Genomic DNA, 15,501 nt, shown 5'->3' with positions numbered 1-15,501 from the left:
CCTCCGCGCTCATGCCCGGCCCGGCCGGCGAATGCTGGGTCCGCGGCCCCGCGCGTCGGCAGCTGCTCCACTGGCGGCAAGGCTGCTGCTCGGGGCCGCGCGCGCGCTCTGGCGCCTTCTCTCTCCCCGTCGGTCCGCCCGCTCGGTTGGGCTCGGCTGGAGCACCCCGGCCGCGGCGGAGCCTGCGCTCTGCTCCTCCCGAGTCTCCTCCTCCCCGGCCCGCCGCCCTCTGGAGCCTCCGGGCCCCGCTGGCTCCTGCCCCTGCTCCGGGCGCGCACGTCACCGGCGCAAGTGAGCATGCGCCCCGCGGCCGCAGCCCCCGCCGGCCCCGCGCCCACACCCGCGCTCGCACCCGCGCGCCAGCCCTGCCCCCTCGCGCCTCCGCCCGGGCCCCAGACCCTGGGGGCAGAGGGCAGAGGGCAGAGGCCGCGGGGAGGAACTCCCCTGTTGCTTCCGCCTCCCGGGGCGCAGGCGCTGGGCGCGGCGGGGAAGGGACTCGGCACTGGGGAAACCCGGAGTTTCAGCCAGGGTCCCAGGGCTTCCTTCCCGGGTTCCTGCCGGAAAACTTTTCTCCTCCGCCCGGAAGCCTCGATGGGGCAGTGAGATCGCGGGGCGAGGTGGGAGTGTGGGAGGGGGCCGCGGGGAGAGAGCGGGAGTCCGGCTGGGTGGGAGATCTCCTGAGCCGAAGCTGGGTCTCGCCCCAGCGTGGCGCCACCGACCCGCAGGCTTTTCCTGCTCTGCAGGTGGAGAGACACAGGGACGCTCCTCAGGTGGCTGCCCTGGGCTGCCAGCCTGTCAGTGGGAGGGGAGGGTGCAGACAAGAGGCCCCTGTTTCCGAAACCCTTCTGTCCCTCTGTCCCCAAAGCTGCGACAGCAGAAGACACTTAGGCGGCCTGAGGGGTTGGTGAACCACAGAGGAGCTCAGCTTCGCCTGGTCTCCAGCTCCCGGTGGCGTGTCCTTAATGCTGCTGGCTTTGAACTGGACTGAGAACTATTTACCACGCAAACACCACCATTTCAATCCCAGAGAATGCCTGTTTTCCCTAGGGTGACCTGGCCGGGGTAACAAACACTTGTTCTCTAATTCCACGGTCAGCCTTGACTTAATTGAGGTACTTGGTTTCAAACTTCCTGTCTTGCTGCCACAGATAATCACTGATGAAACCAAACAGGCAACACCTTTTGGTGGCCTGTGGAGAACGCTGCCCCGTCTGGGTCTTAGGAAGGCAATTGAATATGAATGTTCTCCCGAGTGCTTGTGGAAAAGAGATGGTGTTGGCCACTTTTTAGACGAAGAGAAATGAGTACTAGTGAACACTAATCATAGTGACTAAACAGTAAACGGCTCCCATTTGTTGTCGGCTAAAGCACCGATTCTTCATTTTCCATCCCAGCCTGTCCTGCTCCGGCCTGCCCTGTGCTCAGCAAGCTGGCGGTCCCCCTCAGTGGATCTTCACCCACAGGGACACCTGCTGCAGACCGGGTAGGAGAGAGGCAGGGGCCTCCTCCCCTCTCCTTCCTGGCCTGGCCCCACACCCACCAGTGTTGGTTTCCCTCTGTGGCCACGATTCTTCCTGGGTGCCCTTTCCATTGCATAACTCCTCCAGGCTCTACGAACAGAACTTCTCCCCGCCCCCAAGCCTCTTAGGGTGAGGCATGTTGTCGGTCTGCCATTGTTGCTGGTCCCTAAATAGCAGCACCCTTTGAAGGATCCTTGAGCCATGACCGCACCGCAACAAACAGTCCTTCATCAAACTCGCTTCCAAATCCCCTCCCAAGAACACCTTCAGTTTCCTGCAAGAACCCTGACTGCTGAAGCCGGATTTTGACTAAGCTTCTACCTTGTAAACTGTGACTGTGGGATTGGGGTCGAGGCGCAATCAGAGGTTGTATAAGGCACTAGATCAAGGCTGCCTGTCTGTCAGGAGTGTCTGCTTTATTCAGTAGTAAATGTGAATTGTTTTTCATTCTGTTGTGAATACTCTTGGTTGCCAATGCAGCAGCCATGCCCTCTCTATCCTTGCTGGTTCAGGTATCCACTCTGTGTGGCTAAGGGTAAACTCTGTCTCTTGAGAAGTCTTGGTAACTCCATTTCTCTTTCCAACGATTGGCTTCAAACAAGCTCAAGTCAATGAGTCCCAACAGGAAGCCTGCTGGGGGTTGTCTGGCAAAGGTTTTCTCACTCCTACAGGAACATAAAGAGGAAATGCTCCTTCTTCCCTGGTGGATGTTGCATTCCCTGTCTGGATGCAATGCCTGGTGCTCCGCAGCCCTTTGCACTTACAAGAGAAGGTGGCCGGAAGAGCATCTTCACCCTGGGGTGGCCGCCTGGGAAGACGAGAAGAGCAGGAGTCCTTGGTGGCACAACCAGGCAATTCACCAAAATCCTGCTGCCCTCACCTGGAATTTCCTGCTATGAGAGACGTCTCCGTTTAAACCACATGAGCTGGATTTTCTGTTTCTAACACATGTCAGCATCTTCACGGTAAATCTAAGAAAAAAAAATCAGGACTATTAAAAAACAAAGTCCAACTCACCCTGTGCTATGGTCTGAAAGTGTCGTCCCAAATTCACACGTGGAAACCTAATCCCAAATACCTGATCCCTAATCCCAAATATTAAGAGGTGGGGGCCTTGGGAGGTGGTTAGGAATGGGATTAGTGCCCTTTAAAACTGAGGTTTTTGGGAGCCTGCTTGCCCTTTCTGCCATATGAAGATGCCTAGAAGAGGCCTTCTATGAAGCAGAGAACTTTTCTCAGATGCCAGATCTGCTGGGACCTTGATCTTGGATTTCTCAGCCTTCAGAACTGTGGGAAGCAAACTTCTGTGTGTATGAATAGCCATCTAAAGGATTTTGTTACAGCAGCCTGAGCAGACTAAGACACCCTGTGAGTCAGTTATTTTTGGCTGTGTCACGAGTGACCGCGAGTGCAGGAGCTGAAACGGCAGTGAGTGGGTTACCATTTCTCAGGACCCTGCGGAATTGGTGCGATGGTGCTTCTGCTCCACCTGTTGTTGGCTGGGGTTGTCCTGCAGCTGCATTCTTCTGGGGGCTCAGCTGGGGCTGGAAGGTTCCTGTGGTCTAGTCACACAGCTGGGGTCTCAGCTGGGGCGATAGAACACTGGGGGCAGGCCGGCCTTGCTGTCTCTCTCTCTGGCTTCTCATCATTCAGTGGTCTAGCCTGAGTTTTTCACATGGCAGCTCAGGAGGGTCAATGTGGACGCTATACAGCCTGTAAGGCCCGGGTTTGGAAGTCCAAGAATATGACTTCTACCATGTTCTACTGGTGAATATAAATTCCAAGGCCAGCCTAGATTCAAGGGATAAGAACATAGATTTCACTCCTTGATGGGAGGATCCCATGTACAGACAGGGATCCTTATGAGGGATTATGAGAACTCCTAATCCTTATGAGGGATTATCATACAGAGAATTTATGGGGGATTATCTTTGGAAATAATCTACCATAGACTGAATAAACGATAATGTAATGTGTTGGTGCCCCTCACAGTGCGTTCAAAAGTGAAACGACTGCCAGAACTCCAGGGCCTGCAAGTTTCTTCCTTCACATGTAAGCAGAAGGAGAGACTTCACAGTGATTTGTCAGCAAAGTCACGTGCCCACTCCTGCCCAGTCTGTCACGCAAGTAGCAGAGTCCCTGAGATGATTGGCTTAGGCCCGACGTCAGTGCACATCACCAAACTAGTAAGTGTCCAAGGGGAATGAAATTGTCTTCGCCTCAAGTAACCAGGACCTACCCCTGACCCACTGCGAGCACAGCTGCTTCACAGTGCTGGAGGGATGGGATGAATGAGGAGGAGGCAACAGCTAGGAGGCCAACCCCAAGACTTGAAATTGTGGGTTTGCAAATGCGTGCTTCAGGTGACACCCTGGCCACACCCTCACCTACACACAGACTCATAAACACCTATCCTGCATTCCTCCCTCCACCTTTCTTTCCAAAGAAATCTTGGATTCATTGGCCCCTAAGTGAAAAAAACTGGGGGGAAATAAGGGAGTGGGGGCAAAAAAATGAGGTCTTCCTGTAGAGACAGTTCAGAAGAATTGCTGCACCGAGACCTGAAATGACAAACCCAAAGCCAGAGCCAACTGCTGTAGACACAGAACCAGGAAGTGTGAATTATTAATGAGTGTCATTTTGGTGCTAGAAAGAGCTATTACCTGAGGGTAGTGACTCAAGCTGGGCCTCCGAGGGCAAACAGCCTTGCTCCTCCAAGTTACTGGCCCATGCCGTGAACACGTGTCTTCAGTCGCTATCCCCACAGGTCCAGAATTACCTAGGTGACCATCTCCCCAAGGATTGGTCCTAAAGTTCTTTTTTTTTTTTTTTTTTTTCCTTTGAGACAGGGTCTTGCTCCGTCTCCCAGGCTGGAGTGCAATGGTGTGATCCAGGCTCATCACAACCTCTGACCCCCAGGTTCAAGGGATTTTACTGCCTCAGCCTCCCCAGTAGCTGGGATTACAGGCACCCACCACCACACCTGGCTAATTTTTGTATTTTTGGTAGAGATGGGGTTTCGCCATGTTGCCCAGGCTGGTCTTGAACTCCTGACCTCGGGTGATCCACCTGCCTTGGCCTCCCAAAGTGCTGGGATTACAGGTGTGAGCCACTGCACCCAGCCCCTAGAGTTCTTCAATGGCAGAAACGTCACTTTCTGCCCCTCCGCAGGCCATTCTCTAACCTCCCTGGTCCCTTGGTCTGGAATCTTCTGCCCCACCCCATGTTTGGCCCCCTCTTAGTCATTCTCAGATGCCATCTCTCCCTACACCTGCCTGGGTTCCGGCTCGGTTATCATTAATCACTCCCCCACTTAGCATTCCTAATGGCACCACTTAGTAAAGCTTAGTTATTTTTCCACAGCAGTATTTCTCAACCCCGGTTACAGATTAAACTCACTTAGGGAATTTTTTTTTAACCAATAGCACTTCCCCAGGCTGGGCGTGGTGGCTCACGCCTGTACTTCCAGCACTTTGAGAGGCCAAGGTGAGACGATTAGGCAACATAGCAAGACCCCATCTCTACAAAAAAACACAAAAAAATAAAATTAGCTGGGCATGGTGGCCCACACCTGTAGTCCCAGCTACTCAGGAAGCTGAGGTAGGAGGACTGCTTGAGCCCGGGAGGTTGAGGCTGCAATGAGTTCTGATCATGCCACTGCACTGCAGCCTGGGTGACAGAGTGAGACTGTCTCAAATAATAATACTAATAAAATAGCACTTCCCAGGCAGCGTTTCTCCAGACATTTTGACTCAGTTGGTTTGGAGCGGGGTCCAAGCTTTTGTAAAAGCTCCCAGTGTAGCAGGTTTCTGACTCGTTCATCTCAATGTCTGTCTCCCACCTGAACGTGAACCTGTTGGATGATCAGTTATGATCAGTTATCGACCTTTCTCTCCTCAGGCATAGCGTGGTGCTCAGCCGATGCTGAAAGAAATAGTTAACCTGCTATTTTAGCTGACGAGCACTAACAAAATGAAGAGCATAAGGCGTGAGCACTCACAGAGTGAAAAGTGCCCCGTGCAAGGCCATCCATCCCGCATGACTCCTGTCACCGGGAAGGAGAGCTGTGGACAGTGAGGTCCTGCTCAAACGCCCCCTGAGATCATCTGCCATGCTCTGCCAGGCCATTTGTCCTGGAACGTGACGTAGAACATTGTCTCCTGTTCCGGGAAAGGGCCACATATGCAACATAGCCCTCAAACGCAGAAGGAGCTGAGAAACCAAAGAATAAGCCAGACCAATGAAATCTGTCAGTAAAGGGTGTTTTATTGGGGGAACCTACAGACAGAAGCATGGTCTTGGGTGGCTGGAGGACAGGCAGGTCTCTGCCCCTGTCACCCCAGACCCAGGGCTTCTGTGCCGTAGGGAAGAGGTATAAGTGCTCTTTGCAAGACAACTAAAGGCAGCCCTTCACAACAGGCAAGAGTGGTAGATGCGTCATGGCCCATAATTTGTGTGATCACATCAATGCTGACATGTTCATATACTAGGGACAGGAAATCACATAGGAACTGGGAGGCGCTCAGGGGACTGGTGCCGGTCTGAATTCAGCATGGTGGATCAGCACCCAAGAGGAGTCACTACTGACTGGCCCCACATCTTCCTGTGCCCAGGAGGAGTTTGCGGGGCAGGGCCTCTGATTATTTTTGAAAATCTAGTTTAATTTGGTCATTACATTGGTGTCAAAAATGGAATAAGTTAAATTTCATTGTACTTCTTAATAAAAAAATTTGAATGGCATGAGTGCCAATCTCAAAGCATAACAACATTTAATCTTCCAGACAATGCTGGTGTGAGCTCCGCTGAGAAAACTTTCACGGCATCTGGGGATTCCTGTGAGCTCCACTGTGAAAACTTTCACCGCATCCCGGGATTCCTGGACATGCCTGGGTTTAGTTGTCAGGGGATCTCATATTTGTTACTTTCACACCCATCCTGAGACACCATGAGTTCTTGAATTCTGCACCTTTGAGACTTTTGTCTCCTCTGTCACTTGAAGTCTTTTTCTTCTTAAAGTTTCTTCCTTCAGGTGTTCAGATGCAGGTCAGGAGCGAGACTGGATAAGCCGTGGTCTCCAGGTCTTTTCTCCTCGACAATGAGCGATCATTGGCTCCGTTTCACACCTAACAATGGGTAATCATGCAAAGTGGTTGCTTGTCCCAAAGCGAGCCTAATCGGGATTAATTTTGCTTCTCAATGTCCCATTTACTTTTTATTTCTCAGTAAGAATACAGGAAAGTATGGTAAGAATTCTTTTCTTATTTATTTTGTACACTCCCTTCTCCTTTGTTTTATTTCTCTAAAGGATCAATGATTTTAATTCCAGTTTTCTTCCAGAAAAAAACAACTAAGTTGTGTAGTGCTTAAAATTACCAATAAAGTAATGAAAGCAATTTGTTGGAATCATCTGTCTGAACAGTAACTTTAATATAGACCATTATAGCTCCTCTCCAACAGAGTAAAGATGATAGGGTATCTGAAATAAGAGGTGGATGATAATTAGAAATTTAGCATTATTCAAAGTAATTCGTACCTTTGCTCAAGCAAGTTGCTTGGATATTACATAACATCACTTTAATGAATGTTCAATTTATGAAAACCAAACTTTTTACTTTTAAAGGTAAAACTAAACTGTTTACTTTCTACAAAACTGAAAACTCACCCCTTTGCTTTTTTTTTTTTTTTTTTTTGAGAGTCTTGCTCTGTTCCCAGGATGGGGTGCAATGACACGATCTCGGCTCACTGCAATCTCTGCCTCCCAGGGTCAAGCAATTTTCCTGCCTCAGCCTCCCGAGTAGCTGGGATTACAGGCGCCCACCACCACACCTGGCTAATTTTTGTATTTTTAGTAGAGACAGGGTTTCACCGTGTTGGCCAGGCTGGTCTTGAATTCCTGACCTCGTGATCCACGTGCCTCGGCCTCCCAAAGTGCTGGGATTACAGGTGTGAGCCACCGCACCTGGCCACCCCTTTACTTTTTTAAACAGAAAGATAAAATGGTTTCCCTTAAAATATTTTTCATCTATTGTAACTTATAAGAATACTTAAATATTCTTAGATAACTGGAAATTATCTCAGTCTACTCAAAAAGCCAAAAAAGTATGAAAAAAAATGTAATGGTTTTGAATATATGCTGCTCAGTGAAGCCAGACTCAAGGGGCAAATATTGTAAGATTACACTGATATGAGATCCCCAGAGATATAAAATCCATAGAGACAGAAAGTATAATAGAATGGGGCCTGACAGGGGCTGGGGTAAGGGAGGATTGGACAGTAAGTATTTAATAGGCACAGAGTTTCAGTTTGGGATGATGTAAAAGTCATGGAATGGATGGTGGTGCTTGTACAACAATGTGAGTGTCTAATACTTCATGCCACTGAACTGTGCACTTAAAATGGTTAAAATGGCAAATTGTATGTTACAACAATTGTATGTTAACAACAAAAAAATGCTGTTTCCAGAACCAGAGATAACTTTTTTTTTTTTGAGACGGAGTCTTGCTCTGTCGCCCAGGCTGGGGTGCAGTGGCACAATCTCAGCTCACTGCAAGCTCCGTCTCCCAGGTTCATGCCATTCTCCTGCCTCAGCCTCCCGAGTAGCTGGGACTACAGGCGCCCGCCACCACGCCCGGCTCATCTTTTGTATTTTTAGTAGAGACGGGGTTTCACTGTGTTAGCCGGGATGGTCTCGATCTCCTGACCTCGTGATCCACCTGCCTTGGCCTCCCAAAGTGCTAGGATTACAGGCGTGAGCCACTGCGCCCGGCCCAGAGATAACTTTTTATGTTAATGTTCAATTATTCTGAGTTCCACTTCAGAAGACAGAGCTCAAGAAGAAGAAAGACTCCCAAAACTAGTCAGGAGTTCAAGACCAGCCTGATCAACATAGTGAAACCCCATCTATACTAAAAGTACATATATATATATTTTTTTTAGCCGGGTGTGGTGGCATGTGCCTGTAATCCCAGCTACTCAGGAGGCTGAGGCATGAGAATCGCTTTGAACCTGAGAGGCAGAGGTTGCAGTGAGCCAAGATCGCCCCACTGCACTCCAGCCTGGACGACAGAGTGAGACTCTGTCTCAAAAAAAAAAAAACAAAAAACAAAAAAACAGCCAGTCACAGTAGCTCACATCTGAAATCCCAGCACTTTGCAAGGCCGAGGCAGGCAGATCACTTGAACCCAGGAATTCGAAACCAGCCTAGGCAGCATAGGAAGACCCTGGTCTCTACAAAAAATAAAAAATTAGCTGGGTGTGGTGGCTCACATCTGTGGCACCAGCTACGAAGCAGGCTGAAGTGGGAGGATCACCTGAGCCTGGAAGGTTGAGGCTGCAGTGAGCTGTGATCACGCCACTACACTCCAGCCTGGGCCACAGAGCAAGACCCTGTCTCAAAACAACCACAGAAACAAAACAACATCGACGAGACCGATTTCTGCCTTAGTAACACACGTGAAGAAAAACTCTGATGCTGCCGTAGTTGTGTTGGCAGCCCACAACCTCACCACGTTGAATGTCGTGATACAGGCTGCACCGGTACATGCTTCAGCTTGGATAACTTTAAGGAGGAGACGGAAGCTGGCGCTGGAGACCTGGCCATGTGCCAGGAATCTCACACCCACCTTTGTGCACTTCTGTAAAAGGATGGCAACACGAGTGGTGGGCTCCACTGCTCCGGTTTTTCTGATGAGGAAACCTAAGTCCAAAATCCCACTGCTTGAAGACAGTGAAGGCAGGAATCACCCCTGGGCCAGCTGGATCCCAAGGCCACCACAGGCTTGTGGCTGGATCACCTGTCCCCTAATCACGGCCATTCCCAGCCCGGTCCCTGCAGTCCGCTGGGCTGACCCACCTCAGGACGGCTGGGACCCACAGTGGGTGTTGTTGGTCTCTGGCACACACCTGCTTCTCCCTCACTCCCCCACTTCCCTCCAAGGCCCATCTTGCTAAGATGGAATAAGAGGGAATTGAGAACATCAGCTGTGCAGTCAGGGGAGGGCCCATTGCATCCTGCAGCAATGCCTCAGCCTGCCGAGGCCCCTGCTTGCCTGTCTGTAAACTGGGCACAATCATGCCACCTACTTCTTGGATCCACAGAAAAAGACTTTGCCTGAGGCCGGGCACTAGGGGCCACCTTCCCCAAGCGCACTCCTCTCACCTGTCCTGCTGGGTCTCCCTGGCTTTCCCCACCTTGTCCACGGAAGGCTCTGGCCCAGGTCCCTCTCTTCCTTCAGGTCCAGGGCGGGACACTCTCCTGCCCTGCTGCCCTCCTGTGGATGTGGAAAGCAGGATGGCAGTGGCTCCCGGCCTGGGTCCCAGGGCCCTGCATTTCCCCACCACTCAATGACTCCTGACGCCCACGAGCACTGGTCTTGCCTCCAGGGCACCTCTCCTGTGACCCTGGCCCGCCCACCCTTTGCTGCAGTGAGTAGGGCAGATGCAGGAGGGGAGGAGGGCATCGTCCACCCCTGCTGTTCCTCCACACTTGGCAGCATCAGTCTGGGAAAAACGGAGAGAGGTTTAAGCAGGTCCGGGAGAGAGGCCTCCCCTTCCACGTGTCTCCGCCCTTGCCTTTTATTAAGCACTGCCGTGGCTCTCCATCCAGTGGAAGGTGTTGAGAGGCGGGGCTGGGTTGAGAAGTGCATGGACCGAGGACAAACGGGCTTGGGCTTGGTCCCACCTGAGACACTGGCACCCTGTGGGAGAGGGGAGCCCGGCACCCACGTCACTGCCTTCAAGCATGAAACAGGAGTGATGGGCCTGGCCCAGGGTGATGAGGAGAGCCAGATGGGCCGAGGCTCTGGAAGGTAAAGGGCTCTGTGGCACGTTTCCCCAGCTGGAGGGAAGATGGTCTGGTGGGTGTGGTTAGTATCAGGGAGCAGAGACCCCAGCTGAATGACAGAACCTGTATAAAGCGGCCGGCAGGCTGCCCAATGCACAGTCTGCTCAGCAAGGGTTTTTCCCTTCTGCTTGGTTCCCCCACATCGGATGCACAGAACCCGTATTCTCCTGGTCGCTGTAGTCCAGCGGCAGGTTCCTGATAGCTCACACCCCTGCTGAGGTTCCGCACAGTTTTCAAATTGCAGCCACAGCTCGGAGCCCTCCCCAGCCCCTACCTGACAGCTGTAACTGCTTCTGTCTCCCTGAGGCACTCCTGTGACCTTTATAGGTCAGGCAACCTTGTGGCTGGTCCCATGACGCAGCCCGAGCTCGGATCAGCGGCTCATCACGGGATTCATCACAGGGGCCTCCCTCCAGACCTGCCGGGTCCATCTTCAGGGAAGAGGCCCAGGCACGTGTATCTTTCAGAGGCTGACACCCTGGGTAAGAGTCTCTGCATTGAGCAACGCAGAGCCTCGCCTCTGGTGAGTTCATCCTAACAAGGTCCCAGGATGCACGGATATTCAGGACCACCTGGAGATGGGCCTCAAACCTTGGTTCAGCTCTCAGATCACTAGAGGCTGCTGCGGGAGGCTCCCGTCTTCTTTATAGGTAATATTTCAATGGGTCAGAAACAACCTTCTGATTGGGAATGGAAGAAGAAAGGCATCGAATGGTTGGTTTTCTTCTGTGTAATTCTACAAGGGTACACCAAGAGTTTATTTTCTGTATTACAATGAAACTTTGTAAAAACTTTACCTCTCCCTCTCCCCGGTCTGCCTCTCCCCCGTCTCCCTCTCCCCCGTCTCCGTCTCCCTCTCCCTGGTCTCCCTCTCCCCCGTCTCCCTCTCCCCCGTCTCCCTCTCCCCCGTCTCCGTCTCCCTCTCCCCGGTCTCCCTCTCCCCCGTCTCCCTCTCCCCCATCTGCCTCTCCCCCGTCTCCCTCTCCCCCGTCTCCGTCTCCCTCTCCCCCGTCTCCGTCTCCCTCTCCCCCATCTGCCTCTCCCCCGTCTCCCTCTCCCCCATCTCCCTCTCCCTCTCCTTCTCCCTCCACAGTCTCCCTCTGATGCCGAGCCGAAGCTGGACTGTACTGCCGCCATCTCGGCTCACTGCAACCTCCCTGCCTGATTCTCCTGCCTCAGCCTGCCGAGTGCCTGGGATTGCAGGTGCGCGCCGCCACGCCTGACTGGTTTTTGTATTTTTTGGTGGAGACGGGGTTTCGCCGTTTTGGCCGGGCTGGTCTCCAGCTCCTGAGGGCGAGTGATCTGCCGCCTCGGCCTCCCCAGGTGCCGGGATTGCAGACGGAGCCTCGCTCACTCAGTGCTCAGTGTTGCCGAGGCTGGAGTGCAGTGGCGTGATCTCGGCTCGCTACAACCTCCACCTCCCAGCTGCCTGCCTTGGCCTCCCAAAGTGCCGAGATTGCAGCCTCTGCCCGGCCGCCCAGCGTCTGGGATGTGAGGAGCGCCTCTTCCCGGCCGCCACCCCGTCTGGGAGGTGAGGAGCCCCTCCGCCCGGCCGCCATCATGTCTGGGATGTGGGGAGCGCCTCCTCCCGGCCGCCATCACGTCTGGGATGTGAGGAGCCCCTCCGCCCGGCCGCCATCATGTCTGGGATGTGGGGAGCGCCTCCTCCCGGCCGCCATCACGTCTGGGATGTGAGGAGCCCCTCCGCCCGGCCGCCATCACGTCTGGGAACTGAGGAGCGCCTCTTCCCGGCCGCCATCACGTCTGGGATGTGGGGAGCGCCTCCGCCCGGCCGCCATCACGTCTGGGAACTGAGGAGTGTCTCTGCCCCACCGCCACCCCGTCTGGGAGGTGAGGAGCCCCTCCGCCTGGCAGCCGCCCCATCAGGGAAGTGAGGAGCGTCTCCGCCCGGCAACCGCCCCGTCCGGGAGGGAGGTGGGGGGCAGCCCCCGCCCGGCCGCCCCGTCTGGGAAGTGAGGAGCCCCTCTGCCCTACCGCCACCCTGTCCGGGAGGTGTACCCAACAGCTCATTGAGAACGGGCCATGATGACGATGGCGGTTTTGTCGAATAGAAAAGGAGGAAATGTGGGGAAAAGAAAGAGAAATCAGATTGTTACTGTGTCTGAGTAGAAAGAAGTAGACATGGGAGACTCCATTTTGTTCTGTACTAAGAAAAATTCTTCTGCCTTGGGATCCTGTTGATCTGTGACCTTACCCCCAACCCTGTGCTCTCTGAAACATGTGCTGTGTCCACTCAGGGGTAAGTGGATTAAGGGCGGTGCAAGATGTGCTTTGTTGAACAGATGTTTGAAGGCAGCATGCTCGTTAAGAGTCATCACCACTCCCTAATCTCAAGTACCCAGGGACACAAACACTGCGGAAGGTCGCAGGGTCCTCTGCCTAGGAAAACCAGAGACCCTTGTTCACATGTTTATCTGCTGACCTTCCCTCCACTATTGTCCTGTGACCCTGCCAAATCCCCCTCTGCGAGAAACACCCAAGAATGATCAATAAATACTAAAAAATAAAAATTAAAATTAAAATTAAAATTTAAAAAAACTTTATTTTAATTTTAGCCAAAGAAATGCTTTTTTTTTTTTTCTTGAGTTGGAGTCTTGCTCTGTTGCTCAGGCTGGAATGCAGTGGCGTGATCTTGACTCACTGCAACCTCTGCTTCCCGGGTTTAAGTGATCCTCCTGCCTCAGCCTCTAGAGTAGCTGGGATTACAGGCATGTGCCACCACACCCAGCTAATTTTTATATTTTTAGTAGAGACAGGGTTTCACCATGTTGTCAGGCTGGTCTCGAACTCCTGACCCCAGGTGATCCACACGCCTCGGGCTCTCAAAGTGCTGAGATTACAGGCATGAGCCAGTGCGCCTGGCTGCATTTGCATAGTTTTAAAAGAAAATGGTGCTACCCGGCCTGTAAGAATAACCCGATGTCCTTGTCATCACCTACTCCAGAGCCCCCTGCAGAGACAATCACTGTGAGCTCTTTGCTCTTCTACCTTTATCGTGTCCATATTTCCAAATTATGTGCTTATAGCATGATTTTGAAAATTTCAACAGCACCAGTTACATAGGAAGATAAATATTTAGCTCATTCGTGCTCCTACCTCTACCTCTCTCTACTGCACGTGTCCCCACAGAGGCCACACCGGTCTCCATTCAATCTCTGCCTGTGATGGTAACAAGATTATATGATCATAGCTGCATGTCGGTGCATGTGCTACACGCTGCCCCTGTGTTGTTCATGCATTTTCACTGCATCTTCTTTCTTATACCACCTTTTTTCCTTGAAGATAATCATTGCCTCCATCTTTCATTTTCTTAGGTTTCTTTCTTTTTTTTTTTTTTTGAGACAGAGTCTCACTTTGTTGTCTAGGCTGGAGTGCAGTGGCACAATCTCAGCTCACTGCAACCTCCGCCTCCCTGGTTCAAACGATCCTCCTGCCTCAGCCTCCCAAGTAGCTGGGATTACAGGGGCCCGCCACCATGCCTGGTTAATTTTTGTATTTTTAGTAGAGACGGGGTTTCACCATGTTGGCCAGGCTGGTCTCGAACTCCTAACCTCAAGTGATCCTCCTGCCTCGGCCTCCCAAAGTGCTGGGATTACAGGTGTGAGCCACTGTGCCCGGCCTCATTTTCTTAGTTTTCTATATAGTTTCTACTAGTTCAAGGCCATACGCTCGTATTTGTCAGTGCCATTCTATTTTTTTTCTGCAGACATCCCTCCTGTCACCCTTTGGCATCCTGCTGCAATCTGACGGTGACTTTCTAAACTTGCTGCATACTTCTATACTCTGGTCACAGCCATACGCTCGTATTTGTCAGTGCCATTCTATTTTTTTCTGGAGGCATCCCTCCTGTCACCCTTTGGCATCCTGCTGCAATCGACGGTGACTTTCTAAACTTGCTGCGTACTTCTATACTCTGGCTACACTTCACAGGTATCAGGAATTCCCTCCACTTCTCTCATAAGCCCTTATTTTCTGCATTCCATGATGTCTTCCTCCTTGATTTATCGGTTTAATTTAGTGGACTGTATTCTCTAGTGGCTTCCTGGGAAAGGGTGCACGAAACATCAGCAGTTAAAATATTTTTCTGACCTTATAGTGATGGATAATTTGGCTGGATATGTTAGTCACAGGTAGGAAATATTTGTCTTCAAAATGTTCAAAGTGAAACGTGGTGGTGGCATAGTGTTTAATCTTTCTAAATCCCAAAATTAAAACAGAACAGCTAGATAGCAAAACCAAAAACCTATGAATCACATTGACAACAAAATTAGATAACAAAGTATCCCCATGAACCTTTGGATTGGGGGTGTGAGTACAAGTGGGTGTGTGAGGAGAGGTTATGAGGGAGTCTTCAGAAGGACTAGACTTTTTGCATTTTACTAAATACAAGACTTTAAAAAAGCAAAATGCATTATGAAAATTTCTTAAAATGATGTTTTACACAGAGAATTTCACTTTAACTAAAAGAACTTGTTTCAAATAGCAAGTAGGTTAAGTTTAAACCAGTACCTTTCCACTATAAATCATTTTCTGAAAGTTTTCTCCTGTTCTTCAATCTGAAATATAAAGGAAGGGAGGCTTGCCAGTTCTGGATAGAAATGATCAATCTCTGGACTAGCTTAGCAGGAGGTAGTAAAATTACAGTGCTTGGGTTAATGTGACATCTCACATGAAAAGCAAATGCCTGGAGAATCTCTGCACCAGGGAGGCTACGGTGGGGAGCACTTTCTTCAATCTACTTTCAGAAGCTGTAAGAAATGAGCTTTTGAGCAAACATCGTCAGCCAGAACCCAACACCCAGAGCAAACCCTACTGCAGTCTGTGCACCTGACGCGCCTTCAGGCTTTGAAGATAAAAATAAAAAGTCTTTTGCCTCCTGTCCAATAAAATCAAACAATTGAAATGTCATCGAGTTCCGTGTGCCCACTTTGAAATATTATTAATAATAATAACAGCATTTGCATTCATTTCTATCTTCAAGGCCTTTCCTAAACACCAATTTTTTCCAGCTCTTCAAGGGGAGCATCTGCTGAACAGGACGGGTGAAGTGATGGGAAGCAGGAGCAGGCCTGCGGTCGTGGTGAGTACATCACATTGCGTGATAGGGAATGGGGAGTG

The 15,501-nt window shown here is 51.2% G+C and overlaps 1 long non-coding RNA gene across 3 annotated transcripts; it reads right to left on the bottom strand.

Moving 5' to 3' along the window:
- Positions 1 to 5,765: 5,765 nt before the first annotated feature.
- On the bottom strand, positions 5,766 to 11,217 carry LOC107972219 (ATP11A upstream neighbor lncRNA). 3 transcript variants are annotated; one of them, XR_010150582.1, is made up of 3 exons: positions 10,637 to 11,217; positions 6,894 to 6,996; positions 5,766 to 6,643 (listed from the first exon to the last, which is right to left on the bottom strand). It is a non-coding gene; the product is annotated as an ATP11A upstream neighbor lncRNA (long non-coding RNA). The 3 variants fall into 3 exon arrangements; XR_008538917.2 differs by lacking the exons at positions 6,894 to 6,996; positions 10,637 to 11,217 and adding exons at positions 9,143 to 9,216; positions 9,679 to 9,691 and having other exon boundaries at positions 6,558 to 6,643; XR_010150583.1 differs by lacking the exons at positions 6,894 to 6,996; positions 10,637 to 11,217 and adding an exon at positions 9,143 to 9,227 and having other exon boundaries at positions 6,558 to 6,643.
- Positions 11,218 to 15,501: the final 4,284 nt, after the last annotated feature.

This window comes from Pan troglodytes, chromosome 14 (assembly GCF_028858775.2).
Source record: "Pan troglodytes isolate AG18354 chromosome 14, NHGRI_mPanTro3-v2.0_pri, whole genome shotgun sequence".
NCBI lineage: Eukaryota > Metazoa > Chordata > Mammalia > Primates > Hominidae > Pan > Pan troglodytes.
Note: the sequence above shows the minus strand (reverse complement) of the source record. Positions and strands in the feature narration are given on the sequence as shown.